Here is a 23,362-nt window from a genome sequence, read left to right as displayed (position 1 = left end):
TATGTAAAATGTCTGTAGGGTACTTGCATACATGTACTTTCTAAAGCCAATCTTTGGCATTTAAAGAAATGTTGGCCATGTGGGACAAGGAAGGGAGGAGAAGCAGGAACATATGTGTTTCCACCCCAGAGACAGAACTCCTGCTCTCCACTCCAACAGGCTTGCTGCCAAAACAGCTCGGCTGATCTACTTTTTATCTGCAATGCATCAATAGTTTGTGCAGCCCTTTTTTGGCACTATTCTGATTGCCTGTGCATAGATGCAACCTCACCAGCCTGCCTCAACAAAATGCTGCATTCCTCTGTAACTCTTGGATTGCTGTGTGTCAGCCAACTGATGCTTTCCTGTGCTGAAATTGCTGTGTTCTAGAAAAAGCAAAGGGCAGACATCTTTAACTGTAGGAAAACTTTTTGTGTTGAGGTTATCTGAAAATTACAGTAGCTATGAGGAGACACTGTTTATCTGCACAAATATTTTTACGACACAGCACAGAAGGGGGAAGATGAAAGGCTACCCAAGTCCTTGAATTGCTCCACCAGAGCAATGGCATGTTTTACATGGTTTGCAGCGATATATGTAAATCTTTGATTGCAGCTTCTGCGCACCCAAATCTGCTGCCATTTGAATGCTTTGTTCTCATCTGTTTTGCATAAGGTCTGTCTGCATTGCTGTTGAGTGATGGGACTGCAACATTATGTGGAACTACCCAAATAAGCTTCATTTTTAGGGCAGGTTGGCTCTGGGGACTGATGAAACTGTAGCATGAGGACTTAGGGTAAAAGTTGGAGGCAGAAAATCATAAGGCATGTTTGTCTGATGTCTTGTATCTTGTATTATAATTTATGCTGCTGCAGAGACAGACCTGGCTGCGTTTTACATGCCATTGCACTAATATTAAAACTGTGAGATAAATAACGAGGCAATAAAGAAAAAGTTTCTGTATTTAGGTCTTCATAGCTTGTGGTGGGGACCAGGCAGAGCTCAGTGCAAATGCCATGGGCTTCATCAAGACTGTTTTCAAATATTCATGAGATACAAGAGGCCTAGACTTTGTTTCAGTTACATAGTGATATGGAAAAACAGTTTAGAGAAGTTGATATTGGAGCTGAAGTAAAATGGGGAAGTCTTTTGCCCCCAGCTCATCAGGGTTAAATTTTGCTAATAGATATTAATGCCTAATTACAATGTTTTGCATAAACCAGGAAGCAAGTGTATGTTCAGCTGTTCCCTGCTGAGGAGGGATGAGGTATAAAACAAGAACGAATTGAACCCTGGTGGATTTTCAGTCACTGTCACACCAAACAGTGCAGCTCTCTCCTTCGTCCAAGTGGCTTTAGCTGCTTAGCGTTGTGAAGAGCCTGGAAGCTGTTGAACTGTGTTTAGGTAGCTGACCTGCTTCTCCCACCCCACCAAGGTGTTTAATGAGGATATAGAAAACTGAGAGTTTCAGACCAGCATTTGGGGTGTGATGTGAGAAAATTGGATTGCTGTAGCGCTACACAGAGCTGTTCCAAAGGCAATGTTGTGGCACCCCAGGAATTTGAGATGTTGAGAGAGGTATTAGATTGTTTATAAATAGCAGAGAAGAGGTACTTGGAGAGGGTGTTTACTTTGGCTTTGCTGTTAAGAGGTGATGCAACCCCAAACATGGAGCAGAAGAATGATCTGTCATTGACCTGCTGTGGGAGTTTAGGTGAAATAGAGGAACATTAAACTAGTGTGGAAATCTGGGATTGAAACGACATTGCTTGTAAGATGATAGAGCTCATGGATCTTGTGGTGTTAACCAAGAAATGACTAAGGGTTTAATGGAAGGGAAGCTGGGAGCTGGTTGAATGAAGAATTGAACTGGAACAAGATGGTACAGACTGGAACTTTGTACCAATTTAGGAATTGAGCTTTGAATTTCAAGCCTAGCTTGTATACGATTGCATTGTAAGCTGTAGTCAGGTAAATAGACAGGTATAGGCATGATCACCAGGGTCATGAAATTTGCGCAGGTTATAGCCCACTGCCGAATTCCCAGGGTTTTGCAATTTGCCTCTTTTACGGGTGGCCATAGTATATAATTTACCTTGGCATTTTATGAACCTCGTTATTTTATAGCACAGATTTAAAAAGGAGATAAAAGCAAAGGAACACGGTAAGAAAGTCTCTTGGGTGTATAAAATGAGAAATCCTTTGCCTATGCTAATATTTGATGCTCATGGACACATGACTAGTATTTTTGCTGACCTCCCAGGTAGTGTTTATCATAAGCAATGTGGCTTTGATCAGAAATCTCTGTCAAACTGGAGGAAGAACAGTCAGGTTTTTGGCAGGTGTCTTGCATGCTAATTCTGTGCCCTTCTTTGGATCCATTTCTCTGAGTAAGTAGACAATTTCATGGCCATTCATGAGTTCACCCATAAAGCACTTCAGCAACTCTAGATGAGGAAAGCAAAGCAAAGAGAGTCCTGTTTTTTAAAAGTAGTAAGACTACCAGGAAAGGCTGCAGGAAATAGTTGCCTATGTGGTTTTGTAAGTTCAGCAGTAACTGATGATATACCTAGCTGCATACGTGAGCTCTCGAACCAAAGTTTATTGAAGGCTTTTGCTATTCAACAGAAACACTGAACTGGAGTAGAAAACTCTTCAGTTGACAGTCTCAAATCCAAACAATATGCCTCTTCTGCCTCTTGCAGAACTCAAGGTCCTTTCAGAAAATTCACTGCATTTAATGTAAAGACAGTTTTACTTAAAAAGAAACAACCAAAATCATACTGGAGGCTGCAGAGGTAGGAAAGGCTGATAACAAAGAAAGGCCCTTACCAATATTGTTTCCCTTTGCCAAAGGCTAATTTGCAGTTAGATGAATTAGGCAAATTTCTAATTTAATAGATCCTGCAGAAAGCACAGAATTTAAGTGCCGTATTCAGTGTCTAGGGTGACTTGGAAACAATGACATACAATCTGTACCTAAATTACTAAGGGGCATATCCCGAGGTGGTGTAAATCAGTCCTGGTGTTGGTACTTCTCTACTTCATACTGTGAAGCCTTAGAATCTTCCTTGTTGCATTTTACGTTTGAATGTTTTTCTTGTGTGTTGCTGGTCAGTCATTACAGTGGTATTTCTAAAATGCTACTTTAGGAATAAGTGATCCATTCACTTACAGCCTTCCCATGAAAACATCCCATGGTTTCCTTACAGGTGCAGCTCCTTGATCTTCAGATGCTTGAGCATTTCAGAGCGAAGCTGAAATTAATTGCAAAGGACCCTGAAGATCAAAAATGTTTAAGGCCATTAAGATATTAAAAAAACCCCTCTGTGTGCTTTTTGCACAGTTAACATTTTTCTGGACTGGAAGACTTAACGACTGACTTGAAGGTTGTTCATTATTAGGTATCTCTGGAGATGGGAGAAACAATAAGAGTGATTTAACAAGACAAAAAAAAAAAGGCAGCAATAAATTTGAACATTGTCTAGATTTCAACTGTCATATATTGTGGAGATAATGGCATATTAATGCACAAATCGATATACAGAATTAAAGACAAATTCCCAGTTAGGCTTTTCAAAGCTCTGGGAACCTTAACCTTGTTTTTTCTCTCTTCTTGGAAAAAGTGTAAGGCCTGGTAGAAGGAGGATGTTGAATGTCCTGCGGGTATGGATTCTCTCATACTTCGCAACTAATTCTGTTTTCCTCAGAATTATGTCAGGAAATAAGCATTTTATCAACACACAGGTATCGCAATGAAAATTGACCCGTATTCAGAGCCTTAGCTGTGTATCTTGCTGCGCAAATAATTTTCAGATTGATGCTGGCAGCAGGGTATCATTTAGCTCTCATTTGATTAAATGGAGCACATCTGAACAAGACATGAAGCAGCTTTAATAAGAATCGGTGGAGAACAGTGTCTTCACGCATGACTTCTAATCTCCTCTTACGCTGAAAGCAGTTCATGTTGGGCCAAGATGTCCATTTTTGGCAATATGGCTCATCATTGCTCTAAGTGCTTAACTGTTTATGACTAAACTGGCTCCTCTGTTTTGTCCCTAAGTGGGAGGAAAGGAGGTAAAGTGAGGGACCAGACAGTGGATGGAAATTATGCAAGCTTTGTCTAGCCTCAAAGCACCAAAATGGCATAAGTGGCTGTTGTACAAGTGGTCTGTCTTGGGCTGTTAGCACGATACCTGGTTATGTGCTCTGCTGTTGATTTTGACATGGCATGCTTCTAGAAAACAAGGGCACTGTTTAAGCCATTGGAAATTTGTTCCTGTATCTATGAAAACCGTATCAAACATCTGCATCACGTGTTTAAACTTTTGGAGATGTGTCAGTGCCTTGATATATATTAGAGAATGGGTCTTTCTGGTTAAAGCATGTCTCACTCCTCTATCTTTCTTTCCATCTCAGTGAGTGGTGCAGTTAAGTGATGTAGAGTTGTATAGTTAATGATGGACTAGTGATCTCGGGAGCCCCGAGACCTGTTCCTTCCTAGTTTGGCTTCTGCTTTCTGAGTTTGAGAAGTGTGTCTTTGACTTTGAGCCATCTGTACCACTCCCACCTGGTAGAAGCTTTTGTCCTTTACTTGGGCAAGGAAAGGATCTATCAGATGGGATAATCTCAGGCCTGGGAAACTTAAAAGTTGTGAGAAACCCTGAACAGGTTGGATTTGGGGAAACAGATTCCTTGCCCAGAGCTTTCCTTCTCCTCCCATGAACCAGCACAACACTTAACTCATTTCTGTTTTTCATTCCCTGCCACAAAAAATAGTCTTACTCTACTGTTACTCATTTGCGCTGAAGTTCAGTAGAGAATGCAGTCACCTGTCTGCTGAGCTGCCTGTTGCATGCATTTCTGGAGCTCCCCCAGCCCAGCTTATTCTTGCTTTGGGGCTCTTCTGATTTTAGTTTTATTTCTCAGTTTGATCCCTTTAACTGTAGGAAAAGTTTGAATTGTAACAGTAGATGGCACTCTATCAATCCTTCTCACAGCACTTTGTGCTGGACGTAGAAGGAGCTGAAAGTAGATAGGTGTTTTTAGGTGCTAGAAAAGGGGTGCTAGGAAAGAGGTGTAAGTAGGCTGCGAGGAAATACCCAAGGTTCTGCTGTCTGTGTCATCAGCTGGATGACAAGCTAGGTCTGCTTTGGTAGAATACCAGTGATAGGGATCTATATCCTCATGCTCAAAATAGTCCTTTGCTTTCTGTGTAGTGTGTCTTTGTGCTCTGCCTGCTCATCTGCGCAGGGCAATGAGTTTAAAAACTCTTAACAGTGCGGGTCTGGTCATGCTATCTGTGTGTACAGGTGCTGTGGGTTTCTAGAGCACTTCCACACAAGCTCATTCCTCCAGGATGGCTATCTTGTGTGAAGCAAAATTGATGCAGCATATTGTCCCCGAGATTTATATTGTGCTATTTCAAGAAGATTCTTGCTCTGGCTCTTTGTGTGAGTGTATTTTGGGGTGGGTGGTTTTTTTTTCCCCTTCCCCTAGAATAAATAAAGCCTTTCAAACTGAAGCCATATGTTTTTCCTTTGTGCCCATAAAATATAATCCATCTTCATCCTGTGTGAAATAGACACTCCCCTTTCAGCCCATTGTTAATGATTTCCCATTTGGTTTTTGTAGCAGTCCCAAAAATGCAGTTGTACTTCATTGTACAAGCCTCTGCAACGCCCTCAGCATGCATTTTACATCTAAGCCTCTTTGCTGATTCTGCGTTTGTTCTCATCACTGTATCGTAGGCGTTTAACTGAAAAACTCTATAGTGGAATTAGGAGGTGTGATGAATTAATCAACCCTGTTGTTTTCTTAAAGCTAGCAACACCATTCTCTGAAAAAACGTCATCTTAACTATTGGTGTAGGAAAAGCTGATTATAAATGGGGTGGTTGGTGTTTAGCATCTTTTAAAACTCTCTTGGAAATTTTCAGTCATGTCTTTACACTAAGTTTTCATTTGCTGTATAGAAAAGGAGTTCTTCAGGGAATCTTTAAATAACTATTTATGGCAACAGTTTTCTCTCAGTCTGTCACCACTTTCTTGTGAAAATGCTGCAAATGGGAGAGATCTCTTACCCTAGCTAAATTTCAGATATTTCAGATAATCAGGTAAAATTGTAGATATTAGTATTCCGTTTTCTTGTCAAGAAGATGCTTTTAATAAGGAATGTGGTGAAATACCCAGGATCAGAGATTTCCTGAGGGTTGAAATAGTAATTTGCAAAGGTTTCTCAGCTGAGGCAAACTGGCATTAGTGAAACATTTCTCATTGGAAGGTGAGAGAATATTACGGGGTTTCTGCCACATGTTTTGGAGCTTATTTGCACACCCTCAAGGGGTAGCCAGGGAAAATTCCTCTGGGAGATTAAAAAGCTGAAGGAAGTAGAAATCAAGCCAAAGTCTGCTCTGCAAGGTGATAATCTGTAGTCAGCTGGCTTGAGGAGTAGAATTTAGTTAATGAGAACAGAAGCTTTGCTCATGAGTGATAGTCAGTGACCTTCTAGGACAGAATGAAGGTAATGTTATGCCCAAGCATTTTATTAGCACTATTCCAAGCTGCTTTCCCCCCCTCAACACCTCCAGGAGGTCCTTATAACAGTCTGGGTATATTTTATGTTGAATTTGGTTAAACTTCAGTTACCATGTCTGGAATGTGGTGGCCATTCAGAGGGAACTGGGGAGCAGCATGCTGCAGTTAGTGGATATGTCTCTGTATCTAGTTGTTTTCTAGCTGCATGGCAAAAATGAAAACCTGTGTTTGTACAGGTTATAATTTGGAAGGAAATATAAGGGCATTTGGAATGATATGGCATATTCCTTCTTAGATGCCAGAGAAGATGTATATTCCACTAAAATCTGTTCTAAGTTAGTCTATGTAAGATCTCGTACTGTTGTCTGGAGGTTCCTGTCTTTACCTACTGAACTCTGCTTTCTGAAGTGGCTGGAAAGATAGTAGTCTTAATATTTTTCTTTTCCTCCCTGGTATGTGATTTATTTTCTCTGTTGTCATTTCTTCTGATATGTCAAAACATGATCTTAGGCTCCTTACCATCCAGTTAGCTTCAGCAATTGAAATCTAAAGGTGGCATGGAAAAGGTTGTAAAATTGTAATGTTGAGCCTGAGGGAGGTGAGGAAGGGGTGGTATGATTCAAAGAAGATATTGTCAGGAGTTCCCTTGTTAATGACAATGAGTGGCTGTAGCTAATAGTCTTCTGGAGCATTAAGGTCTAAGCACATTATAATGGACCATAGACTTTCTGTGTCTCTCACGTGATTTCCGTAATATATGTAGACTTAATCCCAATGCAAAAAATAATGTAGCCCTTAATGCAGTAATAAGATTACATGGATAGCTCCCAGAGATAGCCAAGCTAAATCAATACAGGCTTCCCAAGTCCATATTCCCACATCATGTCCTGTTATCTCCCATCCCTTAAGAGAAGTGTTTTCCATAGTGTCCAAGTATGCTTTTTATATGCCGACTCTGGTGCTGCAGCTTCAGTATAGCATATAACTATGCATGCACATGCATATTTATAGATTTATGAAAGATGATTACTCAGTACTGCACTTCAGTACTAATCGTATGGTATCCTTTCATATATATAATCTTAACATTCCATAAACATGGGTGAACAACTTCAATACAAAATTGCTGAAGTTAGTACCATTTTTAATAAACATACACATTATTCCTCTTCCTGCTTTGCACCCGTGTATAAACCTTGCAGAAATCTACTCGTTTGAGTCTCAGTAATTGGGGGAGTCAGAGTGGCAAGAGAAATATTAATTCCTTTCCAACACCATCCTTCACCAGTCTAAAGAAACAGCAAAACTATGGGAAAGTGTCTGAGCTATCTCACTAAAGGATGCTGCTTTGACAGTCCATTTGAACTCCATTGGAGCCATATGAAATATTTCTATTGACTTTAATCAGCTGTAAATCAGTCCCTTATACTCTGAGCCAAATCCTGCAACTCCTTAATTGTATGAGTATCTCTTAATAACTTCTAGTTCCACTGAAATTCTGTGTCAGTTAGTGATTTGTGTTCATTGGGTGATTCAGGATCAAGCCCTGTATCAGCTATGCATAAATGTCATATACTCATTGTCCAAATACATACACCATTTGCATTGGTAATATAAATTCACTGGACATACTTGGGGCAATTGGTACTCTGCTTATGCTATTTTTTTACATCTTTATACTACATATTTAGGTCATCATGCAAAGAAATGTAAAAATTAAGGGAGATCTTTTCTGAGTATTTAATTTTATTCCTGTTTTACATTTAGATTGTTTCTTGACAGACAGCAGATGGCTGTTTACTCTTGAAAGCATTTGTTTCACTGGCACTCCTGATAAAATTACTGAATTGATGAACCACAATATCTGTCACTTCAAGATATCAAAAAATGCTGTGTGGACCCATTAGCACTCACCTTGGGTAAAGTGAGTAGCCAGATAGGAATTACCATATTGATCAAAGCAGTGCTTCAGTTAGTCCAATACCCTTGCTCTGACTGTGGTCACTATCTGCTGCTTCAGCAAAAAGTGTAATAAGTCCTTTGAGAAATACCTGTACAACGACTTTCTCTCAGGAAAAGCTGCTTCCTGACACTTACTTATCTGTTCTATTTCTAAGGCACGTAGGGGTTATGTCCGCTCTAAAACGTGTGTAACTGATATAATCTGAATGGCTTTGCTATCCATATATACAGCTACCTCTTCAGGATCATGCTGAGTTATCACAGTTTTTATCAGTTTCACCTTTGCTATTGTTTTGTTTTAGGATGGCTGTTCAAGTCTCTAGGGCAAGCATCCTGGATCTGTGGTGAGTGTACATCATGCCGTGGCTACAGGGAATAATAATAGGCACGTAATCAGTGTGGGGCTGCTTAGTACTGGGCTGAATTCAGTCAGTGTCCAATGCTAAGCAGAGAAAAGCAGTTGTCAAGCCAAGGGTATTGCAATCAAGTAATTGATTGTAAAGGTGAAGAATGCAGAAATCTGCTGGATTGGCCACATTGGCCCAGCGTACAAATTTCTTCATTCATGCAAGAATTTTTTTAAAGTAATATAGTTAATTGAAATTTTTTAACCTTCTTCCCTGACAGAGTTGTTACTCATTATTTAGGCAGTGGCCTTAGAGGAGACATGACTTTGCTGTAGAAAGTAAATAGCATAAGTAAATAAATGAAGGTTAAACTGCCTTCTGATGAGGAATGTGGAAGTTCTGAAGTTTTATATAAGCATTGTTAGGGAAGAATCTGAGTTGAGAGAGGGCAGGGACTCTTGCATATGCATAGCTCTTACTGAACTGCTTTATATACACGCTATCCAATGCTGTCAATCTCGTGCTTCCCCACAGATCTTGAATCCTCTTCATATGGGGGAAGAATTTTACTTGGGTTGTAGAAATAGAATATAATTTACGATATTTGAATGTGCATTTTTGCTAAAGAAATGTTCCAAGAGCTTGTTACAAAGAAGTTATCCTAGAGCAAGATGGTATGTGAATCTAACAATAGAGTTATTTCAGAATGGACCTGAGCAAATAACCTCATTTGAAAATTTAAACCAGAATAATTTGGCCAAAAACAATTTTGAAGGAGACTTTGTAAATATGCTTTTTTTTCAGAGTGAATTTCCAAAAGGAACCTAATCTACAAGAGCTGTTGAGTCCTGGTACTTCCCTTTTTCCTGCAAAGATCAGCTGCCTTCAGTCTGAACTGAAATGGACGTTTTGATCTCTGTACAGGTTGAAAAGATAGGGTCTTAGTACCTAGATGTTCATAATAATCCCTCTTAGGGATGATATTTATGAATGGCAACTCTTGCTCTTAGAACAGCATAGTTGTTGAACACTGATAAAGACATATGGGAGATGATGTTGATTGCAAACTGCTCCTCCAAGTTGTTTTCCACCATTTTAAGAAATGGATTTGGAAATTATCTTGAATGAAACTCTAGCCCTCTCTACATTCTTTTTTTCTGCTTATAATAATTACTCTCAGTCTAGGGCTTGCTTTGTCCAGCTTCAGTACATCTTCTCACTGAACTATACCGGAGAACAATTTTTTAATATATTTTGGCCTATTACAGTGAAAATGATTGTAAAAGGTGATGGGTGAGTGTCAGAGGTGTAGTAAATCTGCAGATTTACTTAATCAGCTTTTGGCCATTCTTGGCCAGCTTCTGCTTTACTCGCACCTTTTGCATTATTGATAATAAAAGCTCAGCACTGCGTATTAAAAACAGAAGAAGGAAGGCTTAACTGTGGAAAGGTTGGAGTCAGCTGAAAATAAATGTGACTTTACAGCTCCAAATGGCAATTCCACCATTCTGCTACTCCAATCTGTCACACCAGTTTTATACAGTGTGAACAGAGTTCAGTTTTCTGTCATGAATCTGGAGGAAGAACACAGAGACAGACTTGAGATATTGATTTTAAAAAAAAAAAAAAAACAACCCACAAATACAACAATAAAAAAAAAATCAGCAAAGTTCAGGAGCATCAGTGAGTTCTTCACTGTGCTAAATAGCTGGCTTTGCCTGGAAGCATCAGTACTTGGCATTTTGCCTAGCTACATCTCACACACATTTGAAAGCTGACAAAACAATACCTATTAACTATCACAAATGGGCTTATTTTCTGGAAAACAAAATGGGTTCTTTAAAAATCATGTAAAAAACTGTCATGTGTAGGTTGGGGGTTGATTAGTGCAGGATAACTCCCATGTTCTTCCATGCTCAGAAATAAAATGAAACCTCTTGCTGATTTAATACTACACTGCTGAACAAAACCTGATGCAATGAAATGCCTTAAAATTACATAATAGCTGCTTTGACTTGCACGATTTTTGTGATCTTATGCGGCTTTCCAGTATCTCTGGCTGTATGTGGGTTCTCTGCATTGAGATGGCTATCCCCATAGCCAAGTTAAGCAGTCATACATGAAAAACAGGGTTACATGTAAGGCTGCCTCTTGCTTTCCTTGTAGGTGTTCTGTCCTCTTCAGTAAAACCAGGCCTTTGCATCAGATGAGGAGTAAAGTTTTCATGAGTTATTTCACTTTAAAGTTACTCATGTCACGTAGGTACAAAAGGGATTTTTCAAAAGCACGTTTGCCTCAGGTAACATTTCAGTGCTCTGTTCTCCCTCAGCAGGTATTTGTACCTGTAAGAACTTAATTTTTTTTTCCTATCTCTCCTTGACTTCATTACCTTTCAGTGGAAAATGTTTAAACTCTCTCTGCGTCTTTGAAAATATAATCTTTAAAGTTTTGATGACATCCAGTGAGAGATGAAGTCCAGAGACTTCAGCTTTTAAGTTCACTGCACATTAAGCTAGGTTGTTTTACACAGCTTTACCTACTCTACAGTAATATATAGCATACTTCTAACTCAGTAACTGTCCACGTGCGTGTTTTTGCCTTGGTAAATGCAAAATTACTTATTTAACCTTTGTAAAGGACCAACCTACATCCTGTTTTAGATGCTGTAAGAGCATTACAGGGTGGCTATAAAATAGTTTTAAAAGTATTGTTCTTACAGTACCAAGTGACCAAAGAGCTTTTAAAATTTTAATTCACTGATTCTTCAACATGTTTACATTGGTCTTACAACTTCCACTTACTGTGTATGTGCATTATTAGCAAGAGAGACATAGAAATTTGCTCCCTGTATTAAACAGTTTTTGTCACTGGACAATTTCTGCTTCAGACTTTGCTATCATAGCAGACAGTTCATTGCTTGGAAATAGGCTTTCATCTTAATGCAAAGAGTGCAGTTATATTTCAGGGGAGATTTTTTTCCTGATGCGGTTTGTCACAGTAATCTCTCTGCTAGGTTTTTACAAAGAGTGGGGTGTTTTTTTCCTGTCAAACAGTGTCACATCTCCATGTGATATTGAATTGAGGTACAATCCCATGCTGGACATACTGAGTGTTACATTTTGCCTGCTGGTTTGCAAAAGTGGCCAGATGAAATTTTGTGTTTAGCAGACACCTGAACAGTATGCGGGAACTTAAACATGAGCATCTGAGCTCATTGTTTAGCTCTAGATGTGGATTTTTCCAAACCTGCAGGTGTTCAGGTCTGGCTTTGGGGGGATTGCTCTGACTTTTGCTTCTGACCTTATGGCTTCTCAGGTGGGGAGCACTGTGTTTGGTTCCTTGTTCAGCAGTGAGCATTGCCTGAAGACTGAGCTCTGTGGACTTGTATGATACCTTGCCAAAGTAAGAGCTGCTCTTAGTATCTGTAGCCTTCCTTCTGAAACAGAAGTGCATTTGTTTTCTGATAAGGTTATGCCTTTTCAGTTGACAGTGGAGTATACTGAACATGGAGCAAAGCATCCATGAATATTCAGCTGAAATGATAGTGCTTTAATAATGTGGAATGATGCAAATTAGTGTCATGAGCTAGGTAATGCAGTAGATTTTTGCTACCGGCCTGAAGGGACCTATCATAGAGCCACTCTATATGTTGAAATCAGGCCACAATCGAGGAACTGATATCTTTGCTGGAGACAAAAAAAAGCTCATCTTTAACTGGCTACTAATCATCTGTAAATGGAATCACTCTTGTTTTACCAGAACTCTGCTGGGATCAATGCAACAACTTAACTTTTTTTTTTTTTTTTTTTTAAGTCTTCTAGGTTCATATGAGACATTGCTGCAGCTAATTGAGGCTTAATGTCAATGCAAAATCTCAGCACAGCGGGGAGTTTGTGTGTGTGCATGAGAGGGGGAGGGTTTATTAGAAGACTGGAGGAAATGTTGATGATTCCTGCAGTATCTATCTGTGATGTCCTTGTACCCTTGTACAGCTACTATAAATAATAGCAACAAGCGATATCCCTACATGCAAATTGCATGATAGCTTTGGATAGCAAAGAGACAACTCAGTTTCTTCTGAACACTTGTGCTTCAGCATTGTTTTGGTCTTAGTCTGCTTTAAACCAATTGCAGTTTGCAATTTAATATATAGATACTGCCTGAGAGCTCCATCTGCCCCCTTGATTGGGGTGCCTAAAGAGCACACATGGCTGAACAAGGGGAAAACTGGGGAAGGCGGATGAAGGGGTTTGGGCTGGCAGTATCTCTGTTCTCAGGCTGGGTGCTGGCAGGGAGCAAGGTCCCCCGTGCTGCTCTCCTAGGCTGTTCCCCAGCAGCTCTTTTCCTGGATGACCTTTAGGAGGAAAAAGGTGACTTGCTTGGTCTGCGGTGCTTGCTCTCCACTGACACAAAGGTGCCAATTATTGTAGTGGCTTTTGTGGATTAAAGCATTTACCATTTCAAGACTGGAGCGAGGCCAAGAAACTAATTTCATACATCAGACGCTTTTCAGCAGGAACTGATGTTCAGGGTAGGATCCTGGTGCTAGACCTGAAGAGAGCAGACAGGTTTCTGGGCAGCTTCTCCAAGCTTATAAAGCTCAAAATGTGTAATACAGAGATGGCAGTGCAGGAAGAGGTGCTGTATCTGCGATCTGTTATCACACCGCCAACAGACTGTTCATCAGTAACTGATGATGAACAGTGCCTGTTTCTTATCACCGATAGCTCATGTAATATAGAGCCTCAGTGTTAGTCCAGTGGCTGCCTAACCAAGGAGCCAAGCTGTGGCAATGAGACTGCTCCTCTGGCATTGAAGTGAACTCTTTAAATACTTACTAAAATGCCAATGTCACTGTCTCAGTAATTCTCATGAGAATGGCTGAGGAAGGCCATAAATATTTTTTAAACGGGCTCAGAAAAATGCTACTTTGAGGAAAGACAGTGATGATGTAGATGAAACCCACTGGGATCAGCTATTTCTGTGAAACACGCACGCAGCTGCCTTTTTTTGTTTTCACCAACTGTTTTTTGTATGTAACAGGTATCAAACCCAGGCTTTCAAGCACACATGCAGAAAATTGGGAGCTAGAACATGAGTTCAACTCCAGGCCTCGCCCTGACATGCTGTGTAGGCTCTTATTTTCTCCTCTTTTATTTATCCAGTTTCTTCAGTCTATAAATGTTTGAGGTCCTGTGTTGTCTTTAGTCATGGATGTGAATGGTACTTAGTGGCTAGCAGATCAAGTATGACAGTGGTGAAATGCTGTCCTGCCCGAACAAGCTATGACTACGCAAATCTGTCAAAGCATCACTATTAAAATTGTGGTTCTGCACAAAAGCCTGCTAAAATGTAGAATTCTCCCATGGACTTAAATGTCTCTGATTGGCATGCAAGACTGGTGTCAAAGATTATATTTATTTTTTACGAGGACTGTTTAGGATTGATGGTGACAGTTCTTATCAGCATGGTGATGCAGAAGCTTAATGTTTAGTTTTGGATTTTAACCACATTACATACAATAATGAATGATAGTAATGAAAATGAGACCATTGTATTAGGAGTCATTGAATTAAGTGAATTCATTTCATTGGGACTACTCATTTGCTTAAAGATAAGCATGTGCTTAATGTCTATATTTCATGGCGTGTAGCTATCTCTTATGCTCTTTTCAGCTCTGGTTTGTGAAGGACAAGAGCCTGGCAAAGAGCAAATATGTAACACTCTGGTGAAGGTGTATTCGAAGTCCCTTTCTCTTTCCAAGTCACAGAGGATATGACTTGCTTTTGCCCCTAGATCCAGAGGCCTGGCTGTTGAGCTGATGCTGTAGCGGATCTTGCTTTTGTTTTTGCTAGGCCAAGCCATGGGTATTGGCCAAGAATCAATGGTTGTGCAAGCACAGCAGCCTGTACATTACAGCAGGGGTGGTATTTGATTTGCTTCAATAAGGCTTGCACAGCACAGAAGTGGAGGAGAACACAGCTGGCTCACAGCTTCCTCAGAGCTGCCCTGAAACTCCTGTAAATCAATAAACTGGTTATACACTGCTGACCCTCCCGCATGGTTAATAGTCAAGGAAAAAGGCAAGCCTTTAATGTTGCTGTATTTTCAGAAAGATGCCTGTCCATTAATAGGGTGAGACAGCTTGTTGGGTACGTGCAGCTGAAATTCAGATTTGCAGGGAGATGGCTGTGTGGAGATTGATCTAGCCCCAGTTACGTGTTTTGAGAGCCAGTAACATCTGACGCATGAGAAGCAGGGAAGAGCATTCTTGATACAACTCTTAGGGGTTGGGAGAGCTCATTTTTTTACATGCACTGTGCTCTTGAATAAGCTGTGCGTGGTTTGGGTTTTTTTGTGGTGTTTTGTTTGTTTTTTGTTTTATTTTCCTGGATAATCCAGGACTGCTGTAGAGCAAAATTCATTAATGTTTGTCTAGTTCTTTGTAAAGCCCTTAGGAAAGGTTAAGCATGGGTCTAGATTGATTATGTGTTTTTAAGCCTTGAGCGTGTAAGTAACAAGGGATGTAACTTAATCCTGAATATTCTCCTGTTTCTTCTGGCAAAGAAAAAAAAAATTGAAGGCGAGTACATAAGAGCTATGTGATCTTGCAAGACAGCTGTAAACAGCTCTTTTTTTCCTTAATTAAAAAGAAAAACCTTTCATATCAAACTAGAAGTGAAGAAAGACATGGGAAAATGAGTTCTCTTCTGGCATGACTCATTCTGCCGACAGTAGCTGCACAGGGAAATTACACAGTTTTGAGAGCTGGCTGAATCAAACAAGCCTGTGCTTAACTTTATGTCCCACTGAAACCCAAAAAACTAAAGTGCATGCCCAAGTTAAGCCAGCGAGATTTTCCTTTGCAATACATTAAACTACTCAAACAGTGGAAAAGTATCTAAAATTAGGTGAGCAAATGGGAGCTATTTCCCCAAAATGATAATTTTTTAGTGTCTGCAGATTGTAACCCCTGCACTTCAGGACCTGGGTTGTCTTTAGCAAAAATCAGACCCTGGAGGAACTATCCCTCTTATCCCTAAAGGAGACTGCCATGGATGTGGCAGGGAAATTGACCCTTTTTAAAATCAGTGTAGTGCTAACTGTTACAGAATTTGAACACCATTCTTGCACATTTCTGCTTTTGCAGCCAGTACCATAAACTAGAAGAAGAAATTAAAGATCCTTAGGACTGTGAATGATCTCACAGTAAGATAAAACAAGTCTCTTAAGCATGGACTGATGTTAGCTTGGAATGAAGAGGCTGGAATTTCTTGTTTCCTTTCTTTACTCTGCAATGATCAGTGTAATAAAACTGTATTGTGCCTTGAAGTTAATATCTGTGGTTCTTCTATATTCTGCACTTTGCATGGTAGAATGAAATATAAAATGTAAAGCTGTCTTTATGTCCCTTCTACTCTTTTGCTTTTTTTAAGAGCAGGATTTTGGCATGCTTTGCCACAGGGCAGTCAGAAGATTAGATTCTGCCCTTGCTAATATGACTAAGGAGAGTAGAGAGGAGGATATGCTTCCTGTCCCTGGGTCAAAAGGGGAAGTACGTTGTGAAATTCTGTGCCAAGCTGCAGAGACTTTCATCCTGCATTAAGCATTCAGGTGCAGGGTAGCCGCTGGTATGCAACAGATGAAGCTGGGACTTGATGCAAGTGGAAGCCTCCTGGTTTTTTTTGAATACACTTTAGGGGTCAGACTTCAGCTGGCAGAAGCAAGTACAGTTCTGCTATGCTGCGGAATAGCACCAATTTACATGTCCTGAAAGTGAATCTCTTTGGCTTGTGTTTGATGAGATCTGGGGAAGTGAAAGCAGTGCAAAGAGACTAGAGGTGGTTGTTTAGGGGCCACAAGCAATCTTCTGGTTTTATATGCCTGAGCAAATATTAAAAAAAAAATCTGAAGTCATAATAATGATTTAATTAATGCACTTGTTAATTGCATTTGGAAAGTAATTTTGGAGACATGTGGAGCACAGAAGGAGAAAGGACGGAAGCTTTTAAAAATGCATGAGGAGCCAAAGCTGCAAAAGCAGAATTGCCGATTAAGAAAAGCAGAGTTGCCCTGTGGTGTTTTGCGAAGTAATGCATGTTGCTGTGTCCTTAAGAGGTGATTTGTTAGGTGATCTATAAACTGTTTGTCTGTTCCAGCACAGCTGAACAGCAGGATACATGCACATTAATCATGTGTTAGCTTTTTTTTCTTAAACTTCCTTTAACTAAATAACTGTTCTGGGATGCTAATGGCTACATAGGACATCCTGTAGTAAATCTGCTTTGCATTTTCTCTTAAATTAATTGGGTGACTTCTCCATTCATTGTAATTAGAAGGTTAAAACACAATTTCCTTTTTCTGGACATCAATGGCTGCCCAGCTCCAGAACTGAGATAGAGGTGGTTAGATCTGAGTTGAATAAACTTTGAAAAATCATAGCTTGCTCTTGCATTGCCTTCTAAATTCTGCATCTTTTCTCCAAATAGGTGTCCTGTTGCCTACTGCTGCCGCCTACTCCCTTGGGATTGGCGCTGCCCTTGTTCAATACTGCAGGCATTGCCTCCTCCCTCAGCCAGTGCAGGTTTGTGTTGTGAAGTTCAATTCTTGTATAAGGGAAGGGTAGATCATGCTGCCTCCCATACCCTGATGTGGGAGCATGGGATATTAAGCATTTTGGCTCTAGCAAAGTCCTGTGATGAAGATGTGCCCTCCTGTGCTCGTGATCATAGAGGAAGCCTGCAGAACAGTAGGAGATGGAGTTAGACAAGTGACTCACCCTTTTTGTTTGAGGATTTCTGAAAACACCAGAGTGATTTAGGAAGATGAGATCCATGGATGCTCCCAGTTAGGGTGAGTCACTTAAGAGAATTAAAGTAGGATTCACAAAAGCAGCTGAATTATAGTATTTTTCACTGTGGAGACATGCAACACAGATTTACTTCATTGCATCATCTGAAAAATGAAAACATCACTCTCCCCAAATAATAATTAGAATCTACGGTGTCTTAATGTATGAGGAGGTATCAGTTAGATTTGCTGACCTTTGGATAATAGAGCTCACAAAGTTTAATGTCAGCAGCCATACCTCTAGAGAGAGATTTGGTGACAAGGGTTGAGAGGGAATGGGGGTCTTGAAGTTCAGAATATATGGGGTGGAGCATAGTGGGTATATCACCATTCAGGTTTATGCTCCAATTTCACCTTTATATGCGTGACTGAAAAGCAATGACATGGCATTTTGCTCTTCTCAGTGCCTCAGTGTATAGTTGGCAGAATAAATTGTCTTTCCAGAAGAAATCCTGTCATCGTTAATAAATAGTAAAGATGCATTAGTAATTACAAGGATTAGTTTTTCAGATTTTATGCAGATATGTTTAACTTTGTATTTACAGCCACATGGTATTGTGCTAATTGTGCTGTAACTTTGTTTCCTGTGAAATGAGTAAGCCCCACCAGCTTAGCCCCGAAAGTCCAAATTCAGGAAAAACTTGGACACACTTAATGTTAAGGCTGTACTACTTCTCTACAAAACAAAGATGTCATAATAATAGAAAGAAGCAATTGTTACTTGAGGTGCAACCTTCCCAGGGTGCACTGTTTTGTTTTGTTTTGGTGTTTTTTCCTGCCGGGTGGTTTTCTGCCAGCCTGGCTGGTGAGAAGTCAGCCCTGTTCATTTTGTCAGAAGTAACACACACCCTGATCTACCTCTGTCGTCCAGCTTAAATCAAACCAGTGTTAGTAGATGTACTCGATACTTCATAGCACCTTCACCCTTTTCTCTTCAGAAGCACAATTCATGCCCTCTTCCAATTGCATTTCATTCACACAATCAGCTATTTGCCAGGCAAGCTTGGGCTGTGAAACAAGTCCAGGGCAGGTTCCTGTGGTATTCTAAACAATGTCTGAAATGTGGGCAAGGAGGAAAAAACAGAATGAGAACAAAACTTTCCTCGCTTCCTTTTCCTTGGACTCCTTTCCTTTGTCTTCATTTAAACTGGTGTTACAATCAGGGGCTGCAATGAAAGAAAATGTTTATAGAGTGGTTGTTGTCAAAATTTATATAGTTTCCGCTTGGGTACAAATGATGAGTCCAAAGCAATTCCATCTAATTATGTTTAAAAAAACCCAAAACAAACACCCCATTGTATTTAAAAAAAAAAGAAATTTAGCAAGAAAGATTAGCTTCATAGTCTGAGTCAGGCTGCTGCAAAATATTAATGCTTTAAAAGATGTTTCTGTAGTTACTTTTCATGCTAAATAATATGTCCTTTGGATTTGATTATATATTGCATTTATAATGTGTTCATTCAGACAATTATTAATTTTGAACTACAGCCAATTACTTTCTAATTTCATTTTCCTTTGCATGGTTGCAAAAATGCTGTTATTGCTTGTTTCAGTGAATGTTGCAGATTACATTTTCCTAGACAAAGACATGCCCATTAATCTTATCATTTAATCCTGTAAAATGTTCATGTGAAAATAGTCTGAGTACCAGCTCCTGAAGTCCTGGGGCAAGAACTTAAATTGAGATCGTGAAGTAGACAGTGGGAACTGCTCTGGGAGTTCACTGCTATGCTTCCCATACCATTATTTCGGGCTTGTTGCTTCAGTAACTTTAGAATATTAAAGTTTCAGCTAGAGTTGAATAGAAATGTCATTTCAAAGTATTTTTTATCTAAAGTTGCTTCTGTCACTCATTTCTCAAAATGTGTCATTTTGTTTAAATTTTGCTTTTAAAATACTGAAGAGCATCGTTGTGTTAAGAAACAGGATATTTTAGAATGGGAATATTTTGAAGAAAGTATTTTCTCTTTGTTATTTAAAATAAAAACACAAGAAGAAAGTAGTTTTTGCTTTTAACTATAGACACTCCTGCCTCAGCCAAGATCAGAAGGTCCTAAATTGCTTACCAAAGCAGGATTATTATTTCCATTTCATAGGTCTAGTGCTTGCTTGAGATCATAGAGGAGTGTATATGGTAAAGCTGGGAGCTTGCTGAGTGTCTCCTAATCTTGGTATGACAACTCAGTGTCAGGATTGCTTTGTAGCACTAAGAAAATGGTGCTCTTCAGGGGCAGCCAGAAACTGCTTGCTTTGTCCATCCCTAAAGGATCCAGCTGCCCTGTGAATAAGGATGAAGGATGCATTCTGCTATCCTGATGAACACTCATTTCTAATGGAAAACGGTTAAGGTGGTTTAGTTCCAGAGGAAGTGTCGCCTTTAGTCTCAACGCTGGGGGGGGATCTTCAGAGAAACTCAGTGTTATCTAAAATAATCTAGTCAATGAGGAATGCTTCCTGCATTAGCATCAGCCTAGCCTGGGGACAGTCATTTCTGGATCTCTAAAAGGCCCGCTTCTGTGTCTCTGCACATGATAAAATTATGTCCTCATTTACTCTACAGGGGATGTCTTATTTAGGTCAAGATGTCAGAGATGATGTATAGCTGAGTTAGCTCCTAGCTTTCTCCTTAGGACTCTTACTGCTTTTTTTGATCAAAAGGTTTGTAGTTTTCCAATGGAAAAGTAATCTTTTGGGAAGTCTGATTAAAGCATGTGACTTTCTATAGCTGACAGGGATATGGCTGGTGCTACGTTTGGCTGCCTTTGATTTCTTATTCTGAGGGATCAGATACCCATTCACAGCAGGCACACCTGAGCAAACCTTGTTGTAATAATGCTGCTATTGCTGTTGCGAGGTGCCTCCCATCTTTATCCTCCCATGCTTTATCCTCTTTTCTGCATACTTTTATACTGACAAGGTGCTGCAGGGGCCATGGCAAAGGTACTTGCCGAGCCCACAAGTGGGGGCAAACTCAGAATCCGGTGAGTTTATCATCTTCCCCCACTCAGACAAGGAGCTTGCTGTGCGTGGGAGTACAAAACGGTTCTGATTCTCCTTCTTCTGGGTTGGAAACAGTAAGATGTGTTTGCCATAATTATTCCTTATCTTATAAAACCACAGTACTTTTTTCTAGGAGCATTGGATGCAGAGTGGTGAGAAATAACAGCATCATGAACTTGTGTTTTCTAATGGCTTCATTGCTTGCTGCTTTTTAGTTTAATATTTGTCTCTCTCCATCATGCTATCCTCTGACTTGTGGGTATTACTACACTGATTCTGAAGGGCGGTGACACTGTGAAACTGTTGCCTTTGTGATGATCAGCAGAGGTGAAAGGAGCATAATGAATGTGAGAAAGGAACAGCAGATAGAAACAGCTTTTGAGGTTTGTAATTTTTCAGTAACTTTTATTCAGCAGTGCATGTGGATTGAATGAGCTTGGTTGAGCTTTCTGTGATACAATACTATCTGGGGAGGTCTCAGTACAAGCTTCTGATTTATTACTGTGGTGTCCAGACCTTTTCAGCCGACCCATCTGGGATGGGTTTTAACTGCTAGTGTAACAACACAGTGGACATTTTCTAAATGTATGTGGGGTCAGCACAATACTCAAGTTCTTGTTAGACAGGGATAGTACTTTGGGAAGGAGCATTGGAAGATGAGCACTTGCTCAGAGTGCAGTAAAGTAGTTAATCTCATCTTAAGCTCCAGACATCTGGCTGTTACAATTACTGGCATTGCTATAGGACAGTCCATGTTGCTGTGAATTAAACAAACAAAACCATACTGCCCACTTGGTCACTTAACTTGGTTTATGAGAGGAGATTTCCAAGGCTTTACAAGTGGAAACAAAGTCAAGAGTTTACTAAATGCACAGCACTTTCCCATTATTTCCATGATGAACCAGTTTGTGCTTGTCCTGGAAGAAATGTCAGCAAAGGTTCTTTTGACCACAGAGATCTGACCAGAAGCCTTTTCCTTGAGCTGCAGCTTTACAGATGCAGTACACAGCCCTTTTAATTAAACACCCATCCTCGTAATCAAATGCTTGGCTTTTGGAGATGTCACCTTGTGTAACTTGATTAGATTTTAGTCTGCTACAGGATGGAATCAATTTTTCTTCTAGTTGTTTGCTAAGAGGTTTTTTATTAATAACGCAAATGGAAATTTGACTTGGAAGGTCTCCTCCTAGTATAGATCTGGTTCTTCTTGCCAAGTCTATGTTCTTGGCTCAGTTGCTGAATCAGTGATGACTTTGGCTTGTTCTGGGCCTTGGTCTTCCCTACGTTGTTTTCTTGTGCCAGTTCCTCATCTGTAGAATGCAAGTAGCATTCCCTAAACTCATAATCCCTTTGTTACTGTCGGGTATCCCAGCTTGCTGGCAATGAGGGCTGCATGTGTAGACGGAGACCTCCTGATAGGGCTTGTCCCTTAAGGTTTGCTTAACTTAAGGGCTCAGATTACAGAAATCAAACTTTAGAAAATATGGAAATAAATTTGAAAAACAAACTTTGACACTTAAAAAGCAAGCAGGGTTTCCTAGGGTAAAGGCAGGCCTGTCTGGATTAAGTGGCTCTGACATATTGCGTGACTGCCTCTTTCTAGAGCTCTGACTCATTTATGCAGTAAAACATTTATGTTTTACAGCAGCAGAGCATGTTTGCATAGGTGAAGTAAAATTGTTCAGGTAGAAAATGCTGCTCTGGGCCTCTGTCCCCTGTAGGCAGCAAATCTGTGTGCAGAGATGCTCAGCACAGAGACTTGAGAAACCTCTGCATTTGGTGCCTGCTCAGCACTGGGGATGTATAATTGATAGGGGCATGTGTCCCTGCTGCATGCTCCTAACAAGGCTCACATACATTAATGCATTATCTTCCCAGGCCTCAGGGGCTTCAGATTTATGTGCATGTGCAGGTTATGTGGGGTAAATCTGTAGTGTTAGCTATTCTGTGTACATGCTTATCCTGCAGTAGAAGTGAAGTAGCTCATTCTCTTTCACTGGGGAGGAAACTGCCTTTTGCTTACTGATAGGAGAGAGACAGGGAATGAACATGGTGTGGTTGATGTCCTGAGGATTGACTTCTGATTTTTCACCTGTGCAGTTGTGTCTGTTCCAGTGTTCATATTTGTACTAGTAAAGAAGAAATGGGGCAGAGTCATACCTTATTTGGTTGTAACTTCAAGACAAAGTAGACACAGGAACTCAGGTGGTTGGTAAATTGGGGGACATAGCAGAAAAGCAGGTTAGCTGGTGCTCATCTGACTAATCCTGACTGTCTTGGTGAAGCTGGGCTATCTTTGATAAGTGTCATCATTACTAGTTCAACAGCAGTTGGAAATACTTAATGGAATTTACTAATTTGATCAGTAATGGAGACAGCTTCTCAGTGGAGAAAGAAAATGGACTCCCCCCAGATTAGAGTGCAGCAATACCTAATTATCTCTTTCTAGCAGTTGCCCTCTATGCCCATACATATTCAATCATTCTCATTTAGTTCTGTCACCATAAGGATCTGTCGCATAATAATTTGTGTTACTTGTAGCCATTTCCTTTTGATAAAGTAAATGTCAGGTGGCTATTCATGGGCATTTTGCTGATGATCTGATCATTGAAAAAATTGTTCAAATGTTTCTGTATTGATTAAATTAGCATAAAGAAGGGAAAGTTGTGTATGCTGCCATAAATTAAT

Source organism: Accipiter gentilis, chromosome 28 (assembly GCF_929443795.1).
Source record: "Accipiter gentilis chromosome 28, bAccGen1.1, whole genome shotgun sequence".
Lineage (NCBI taxonomy): Eukaryota > Metazoa > Chordata > Aves > Accipitriformes > Accipitridae > Astur > Astur gentilis.
Note: the sequence above shows the minus strand (reverse complement) of the source record.